An 8,342-nucleotide genomic window follows, 5' to 3' on the forward strand; every position below is an offset into this window, starting at 1 on the left:
TGTACAGGCGAACGTCGGATATGTGAGCAAAGTGCACGCACTTTGAGGAGCAGGTCGGAGAACCCAGGATAAGTTTTCAATAAGCACTGCACCACCAGGTTTAAGGTGTGAGCCAGGCAAGGAATGTGTTTCAGTTGGGAAAGGGAGATGGCAGCCATGAAATTCCTTCCGTTATCACTCACTACTTTGCCTGCCTCAAGATCTACTGTGCCCAGCCACGACTGCGTTTCTTGTTGCAAGAACTCGGACAGAACTTCCGCGGTGTGTCTGTTGTCGCCCAAGCACTTCATAGCCAATACAGCCTGCTGACGCTTGGCAGTAGCTGGCCCATAATGGGACAACTGGTGTGCAACAGTGTCATCTGCCGATGGAGTGGTTGGCAGACTGCGTTCTGTGGAAGAGCTGTAGCTTCTGCAGGAGGACGAGGAGGAGGAGGAGGAGGGGGTGCGAACGCCTACAGCCAACTGTTTCCTAGACTGTGGGCTAGGCACAACTGTCCCTAAATTGATGTCGCCTGTGGACCCTGCATCCACCACATTCACCCAGTGTGCCGTGATGGACACATAACGTCCCTGGCCATGCCTACTGGTCCATGCATCTGTAGTCAGGTGCACCTTTGTACTCACAGATTGCCTGAGTGCATGGACGATGCGCTGTTTAACATGCTGGTGCAGGGCTGGGATGGCTTTTCTGGAAAAAAAGTGTCGACTGGGTAGCTCGTATCGTGGTTCAGCGTACTCCATCAGGGCTTTGAAAGCTTCGCTTTCAACTAACCGGTAGGGCATCATCTCTAACGAGATTAGTCTAGCTATGTGGGCGTTAAAACCCTGTGTACGCGGATGCGAGGATAAGTACTTCCTTTTTCTAACCAGAGTCTCATGTAGGGTGAGCTGGACTGGAGAGCTGGAGATCGTGGAACTTTCGGGTGTGCCGGTGTACATGGCAGACTGAGAGACGGTTGGAGACGGTATTGTTTCCGCCGGTGCCCTAGATGCAATATTTCCTCCTACAAAACTGGTGGTTCCCTGACCCTGACTGCTTTTGGCTGGCAAAGAAACCTGCACAGATACTGCCGGTGGTGCAGAAAATGGTGGCCTTACAGTGACGGAAGGGATGTTGCGTTGCTGACTAGCTTCATTGGCCGAGGGTGCTACAACCTTGAGGGACGTTTGGTAGTTAGTCCAGGCTTGAAAATGCATGGTGGTTAAGTGTCTATGCATGCAACTAGTATTTAGACTTTTCAGATTCTGACCTCTGCTTAAGCTAGTTGAACATTTTTGACAAATGACTTTGCGCTGATCTGTTGGATGTTGTTTAAAAAAATGCCAGACTGCACTCTTCCTAGACTCGGATCCCTTTTCAGGGATTGCAGACTGAGCTTTAACCGGATGGCAACGCTGTGCTCCAACAGGTTTTGGCTTTGACACGCGTTTTGGGCCAGATACGGGCCCGGCAGATGGAACCTGTTGCAATGTTGATGCCTGCTGCGGCCCCTCCTCCACCTCCGCTTCTGAACTACTGCCGCCTGCACCCTGTTCCCCCAATGGCTGCCAATCGGGGTCAATAACTGGGTCATCTATTACCTCCTCTTCGAGCTCGTGTGCAACTTCGTCTGTGTCACTGTGTCGGTCGGTGGTATAGCGTTCGTGGCGGGGCAACATAGTCTCATCAGGGTCTGATTGTGGATCTGTACCCTGAGAGGGCAATGTGGTGGTCTGAGTCAAAGGAGCAGCATAGTACTCTGGCTGTGGCTGTGCATCAGTGCACTCCATGTCAGAATATACTTGTAATGGGCATGGCCTGTTAAATGTTTCACTTTCTAAGCCAGGGACGGTATGTGTAAAGAGCTCCATGGAGTGACCCGTTGTGTCGCCTGCTGCATCCTTCTCTCTTGTTGTAGTTTTTGCTGAGGAGGACAAGGAAGCGACTTGTCCCTGACCGTGAACATCCACAAGCGACACGCTGCTTTTACATTTACCAGTTTCGTAAGAGGAGGCAAAAGAGCTAGAGGCTGAGTCTGCAATGTAAGCCAAAACTTGCTGTTGCTGCTCCGCCTTTAAAAGCGGTTTTCCTACTCCCAGAAAAGAGAGCGTTCGAGGCCTTGTGTAGCCTGACGACGAAACTGGCTCCACAGCTCCAGACTTAGGTGGAATATTTTTATCCCCACGACCACCTGATGCTCCACTACCACTACCATCATTACCAGCTGACAATGAACGCCCACGACGACCTCTTGCACCAGACTTCCTCATTGTTTTAAAATCTTAACCAAAGTAACTTTATTTGTTGCTGTCAAACAACTTACACGGTGAGCTATAACTTCAGTATGATTTCAATATCCCTTAACAGGTTGGTGAGACCACAAGGAAAATCAGGCACAATGTTACACACTCTGTTTTCTGTGGCACAAAATCACAGAGATGACACACACGCAGGACTGTCACTCAAGCACTAATGTCAATATTAATCTCCCACCTAATTTATTTATTTTTTTTTCTCAGGGAGACTTTAGAAACCAGATAATATTAAAAAAAAAAAAAAAAAAAAGGCTTTCTATGGCCCACAATTAGAGAGAGAGAGGTGGCACACCCAGGAGTCAAGACTGGCACACAAGCTGAAAGGGCAATATTACTCTCCCACTGTTTTTTTATGTATTTTTTGTTTTTTAAGGGAGACTTTAGAAACCCAATAATATTTAAAAAAATAAATAAATAGGCTTTCTATGGCCCACTGAATGAGAGGGAGAGAGGTGGCACACCCAGGAGTCAAGACTGGCACACAAGCTGAAAGGGCAATATTACTCTCCCACTGTTTTTTTATGTATTTTTTGTTTTTTAAGGGAGACTTTAGAAACCCAATAATATTTAAAAAAAAAAATAAATAGGCTTTCTATGGCCCACTAAATGAGAGGGAGAGAGGTGGCACACCCAGGAGTCAAGACTGGCACACAAGCTGAAAGGGCAATATTACTCTCCCACTGTTTTTTTATGTATTTTTTGTTTTTTAAGGGAGACTTTAGAAACCCAATAATATTTTTAAAAAAAAATAAATAGGCTTTCTATGGCCCACTGAATGAGAGGGAGAGAGGTGGCACACCCAGGAGTCAAGACTGGCACACAAGCTGAAAGGGCAATATTACTCTCCCACTGTTTTTTTATGTTTTTTTTTTTTTTTTCAGGGAGACTTTAGAAACCAAATAATATTAAAAAAACCAAAAAAAAAAATAGCCTTTCTATGGCCCACTGAATGAGAGAGAGAGGTGGCACACCCAGGAGTCAAGACTGGCACACAAGCTGAAAGGGCAATATTACTCTCCCACTGTTTTTTTATGTATTTTTTGTTTTTTAAGGGAGACTTTAGAAACCCAATAATATTTAAAAAAAAAAAATAAATAGGCTTTCTATGGCCCACTGAATGAGAGGGAGAGAGGTGGCACACCCAGGAGTCAAGACTGGCACACAAGCTGAAAGGGCAATATTACTCTCCCACTGTTTTTTTATGTATTTTTTGTTTTTTAAGGGAGACTTTAGAAACCCAATAATATTTTAAAAAAAAAATAAATAGGCTTTCTATGGCCCACTGAATGAGAGGGAGAGAGGTGGCACACCCAGGAGTCAAGACTGGCACACAAGCTGAAAGGGCAATATTACTCTCCCACTGTTTTTTTATGTATTTTTTGTTTTTTAAGGGAGACTTTAGAAACCCAATAATATTTTAAAAAAAAAATAAATAGGCTTTCTATGGCCCACTGAATGAGAGGGAGAGAGGTGGCACACCCAGGAGTCAAGACTGGCACACAAGCTGAAAGGGCAATATTACTCTCCCACTGTTTTTTTATGTATTTTTTGTTTTTTAAGGGAGACTTTAGAAACCCAATAATATTTTTAAAAAAAAATAAATAGGCTTTCTATGGCCCACTGAATGAGAGGGAGAGAGGTGGCACACCCAGGAGTCAAGACTGGCACACAAGCTGAAAGGGCAATATTACTCTCCCACTGTTTTTTTATGTATTTTTTGTTTTTTAAGGGAGACTTTAGAAACCCAATAATATTTAAAAAAAAAAATAAATAGGCTTTCTATGGCCCACTGAATGAGAGGGAGAGAGGTGGCACACCCAGGAGTCAAGACTGGCACACAAGCTGAAAGGGCAATATTACTCTCCCACTGTTTTTTTAGGTTTTTTTTTTTTTTTTTCAGGGAGACTTTAGAAACCAAATAATATTAAAAAAACAAAAAAAAAAAATAGCCTTTCTATGGCCCACTGAATGAGAGAGAGAGGTGGCACACCCAGGAGTCAAGACTGGCACACAAGCTGAAAGGGCAATATTACTCTCCCACTGTTTTTTTAGGTTTTTTTTTTTTTTTTCAGGGAGACTTTAGAAACCAAATAATATTAAAAAAAAAAATAAAATAAATAGGCTTGCTATAGCCCACTGAATGAGAGATAGCACACACAGCAGTGACACACAAGCCCTGACTGAGGCCAATATTTTTCTCCCACTGATTGATGTAGTGTTTTTGTGTTGAGGTAGAATTTAGAACACAAATCACGGAAAAAATAAATAGGCTTTCTATGGCCCACTCAGTGAGAGATGGCACACACAGGGATGGCACTGTAGCAGAAATGCCAATCTTAATCTCCCACAAAAAAAACAAAAAAAAAACAGGGACTGTCCTACAATTACTATCTCCCTGCAGTAATCTAAGCCAGGTATGGCAGGCAGCAATAGGAGTGGACTGATGCACAAATTAAATAAAAAGTGTGGACAAACAAAAAAGATAGCTGTGCAGAAAGGAAGGAACAAGAGGATATGTGCTTTGAAAAAAGCAGTTGGTTTGCACAGTGGCGTACACACAGCAATACAGCTATCACGGAGCCTTCTAGGGCAGCCCAATGAGCTACAGCGCTGAGGGGAAAAAAAAAAAAAAATAGCTTCCACAGTCCCTGCACACCGAAGGTGGTGTTGGACAGTGCAAATCGCTGCAGCACAAGCGGTTTGGTGGTTAGTGGACCCTGCCTAACGCTCTCCCTGCTTCTGACGAAGCGGCAGCAACCTGTCCCTAAGCTCAGATCAGCAGCAGTAAGATGGCGGTCGGCGGGAACGCCCCTTTATAGCCCCTGTGACGCCGCAGACAGCAAGCCAATCACTGCAATGCCCTTCTCTAAGATGGTGGGGACCAGGATCTATGTCATCACGCTGCCCACACTCTGCGTTCACCTTCATTGGCTGAGAAATGGCGCTTTTCGCATCATTGAAACGCGACTTTGGCGCGAAAGTCGCGTACCGCATGGCCGACAAGCACAGGGGTCGGATCGGGTTTCATGAGACGCCGACTTAGCCAAAAGTCGGCGACTTTTGAAAATGATCGACCCGTTTCGCTCAACCCTAGTGTTGAGCGATACCATCCGATACTTGAAAGTATAAAAGTATCGGCTGATACCGGCAAAGTATCGGATCTAATCCGATACCGATACCCGATACCAATACAAGTCAATGGGACTCAAGTATCGGAAGGTATTCCTGATGGTTCCCAGGGTCTGAAGGAGAGGAAACTCTCCTTCAGGCCCTGGGATCCATATTAATGTGTAAAATAAAGAATTAAAATAAAAAATATTGCTATACTCACCTCTCCGACGCAGCCTGGACCTCACCGAGGGAACCGGCAGCGTTTTTTGCTTAAAATGCGCGCGTTTACTTCCTTCCGTGACGTCACGGCTTCTGATTGGTCGTGTGCCGCCCATGTGGCCGCGACGCGACCAATCACAGCAAGCCGTGACGTAATTTTCAGGTCCTGACTGCCTAATTCTAGGCATTCAGGATTTTAAAATTACGTTCCGGCTTGTGATTGGTCGCGTCGCGGTCACATGGGCGACGCGACCAATCACAAGCCGTGATGTCACGGGAGGCAGGAAACGCGCCCATTTTTAAAATTACGTCACGGCTTGTGATTGGTTGCGTGCCGCCCATGTGACCGCGACGCAACCAATCACAAGCCGGAACGTAATTTTACGTAATTTCAGGTCCTGAATGCCTAGAATTAGGCAGTCAGGACCTGAAAATTACGCCACGGCTTGCTGTGATTGGTCGCGTCCCGGCCACATGGGCGGCACACGACCAATCAGAAGCCGTGACGTCACGGAAGGAAGTAAACGCGCGCATTTTAAGCAAAGAACGCTGCCAGTTCCCTCGGTGAGGTCCAGGCTGCGTCGGAGAGGTGAGTATAGCAATATTTTTTATTTTAATTCTTTATTTTACACATTAATGTTGTTTCGATACCGATACCCGATACCACAAAAGTATCGGATCTCGGTATCGGAATTCCGATACCCGCAAGTATCGGCCGATACCCGATACTTGCGGTATCGGAATGCTCAACACTAGTCAATAGCCATGATCTGACTATGGACCATACAGGAACTATGGTAGTGATGACACCCAGTCAATTTCCCAAATAAACATATGCATCCAGGTACTCTAAAGGTAACATCTCCTTTGACTGATTTGTTCTCTTTCTTTTTGTCTCCATCTTGTCCAGGTGCCATGATGACTTTTCCACAGGTCGTTTTTGAAGACTTGGCTCTTCTTTGGTCTTCTGCAGCATGCCCCGACATGATGACATTAAAAATTAGAGTGGAATTAAAATATTTACCAGAATATGTCATAAATAATTCCCTTATGGTATTTGGCCTCCACATTGTCTGCCCTTATGAGCTACATCTGCCACACTGTCCATCTTAATGAGTGTAGTGCAGCGGGGTTGGGGCAGTGCGACAGATAGGCATTGACTACAGAAAAGTTTAAAACAAAGTGTCTTTAATGTCGAATTTAACTCACAAATGGAAAACAAATGATATCCTCCAGACCACAGCCAGGGCGTCAAGTCCGTCTGTATCCAAGACTGGTTGCCATGGGCGACTGAGCCACCGTGTCACACTGAGGGGTGCCAGGCATTTTGGCTTCACTTGGCTCCGTGTTGCTTCACACAAGCCCAATCTTGCAGAGCCACCTGCTCTGCAGTTTGCAAACCAAGACTGACACACCAAAACCTTTGCTGCAGGATTTTTAAATGTAATCTGTGGAAACGGTCTGGAGGGAGCAAACCACTACATTACCATCCTGTAGTTCACTCAAAAAATAAAAGCCCTTAACGTTTTTTCCTAATAATTGCCTTGGTCAAATAACTCGACCAGGTCCACACTTACTTTCATTTTGCACTGCAGCCACAGCTATATCTATGACTGCAATGCACTCCAACAGGTTTAATAAGACTCCATTCATATCCTGGGGGACACATATCAATCCTCAAATATGATCCCCCTCACTGCCTCACATACCCCCTGTTCAAATTTGTGGGGTTGAACACTTGTCACCATACAGGGCGCCCGGGACAGGGCATCCGCATTCCCTTGCGCCTTCTCTGCGTGTTTTTCCATGATGAAATTTTGAAAGGACAGGAACTATCTGGTGACCCAAGCATTCCTTTCCTTTGCACTTCGCATCCAGACCAAGGGTGAATGATCTGTCACCAAGTGAAACTATTGACCGAGCAAATAATAGCATAGGGACTCCAAGGCCCACTTAATGGTCAGGCACTCCTTCTCCACTATGCTATAATTTTTCTGAGTTTCCAACTTAGGTAGAGGAATGGATGTTCTTTACTGTTCACCTCCTCCTCCTAGGCCAATGTTAGATGCATCTGTCTACATGATGAAGTCTCTCTTGAAGTTGGGGCTGATGAGGACAGGCTGTTCGCACAGCACCACCTTCATAGATTGGTATGCTTCCTCTGCTTGAGAGTTCCAGCTCACCATGACCTACAGTACAGACCAAAAGTTTGGACACACCTTCTTATTTAAAGATTTTTCATGACTATGAAAATTGTACATTCACACTGAAGGCATGAAAACTATGATTTAACACATGCGGAATTATATACTTAACAAAAAAGTGTGAATCAACTGAAATTATGTCTTATATTCTAGATTCTTCAAAGTAGCCACCTTTTGCTTTGATGACTGCTTTGCACACTCTTGGCATTCTCGTGATGAGCTTCAAGAGTTAGTCACCGGGAATGTTTTTCACTTCACATGTGTGCCCTATCAGGTTTAATAAGTGGGATGTCTTGCCTTATAAAACGTGTTGGGACCTTGAGTTATGTTGTGCAGAAGTCTGTTGGCTACACAGCTGACAGTCCTACTGAATAGACTGTTAGAATTTGTATTATGGCAAGAAAAAAGCAGCTAAGTAAAGAAAAATGAGTGGCCATCATTACTTTAAGAAATGAAGGTCAGTCAGTTTGAAAAATTGGGAAAACTTTGAAAGTGTCCCCAAGTGCAGTGG

This window comes from Ranitomeya variabilis, chromosome 1, assembly GCF_051348905.1.
Source record: "Ranitomeya variabilis isolate aRanVar5 chromosome 1, aRanVar5.hap1, whole genome shotgun sequence".
NCBI classification, from domain to species: domain Eukaryota; kingdom Metazoa; phylum Chordata; class Amphibia; order Anura; family Dendrobatidae; genus Ranitomeya; species Ranitomeya variabilis.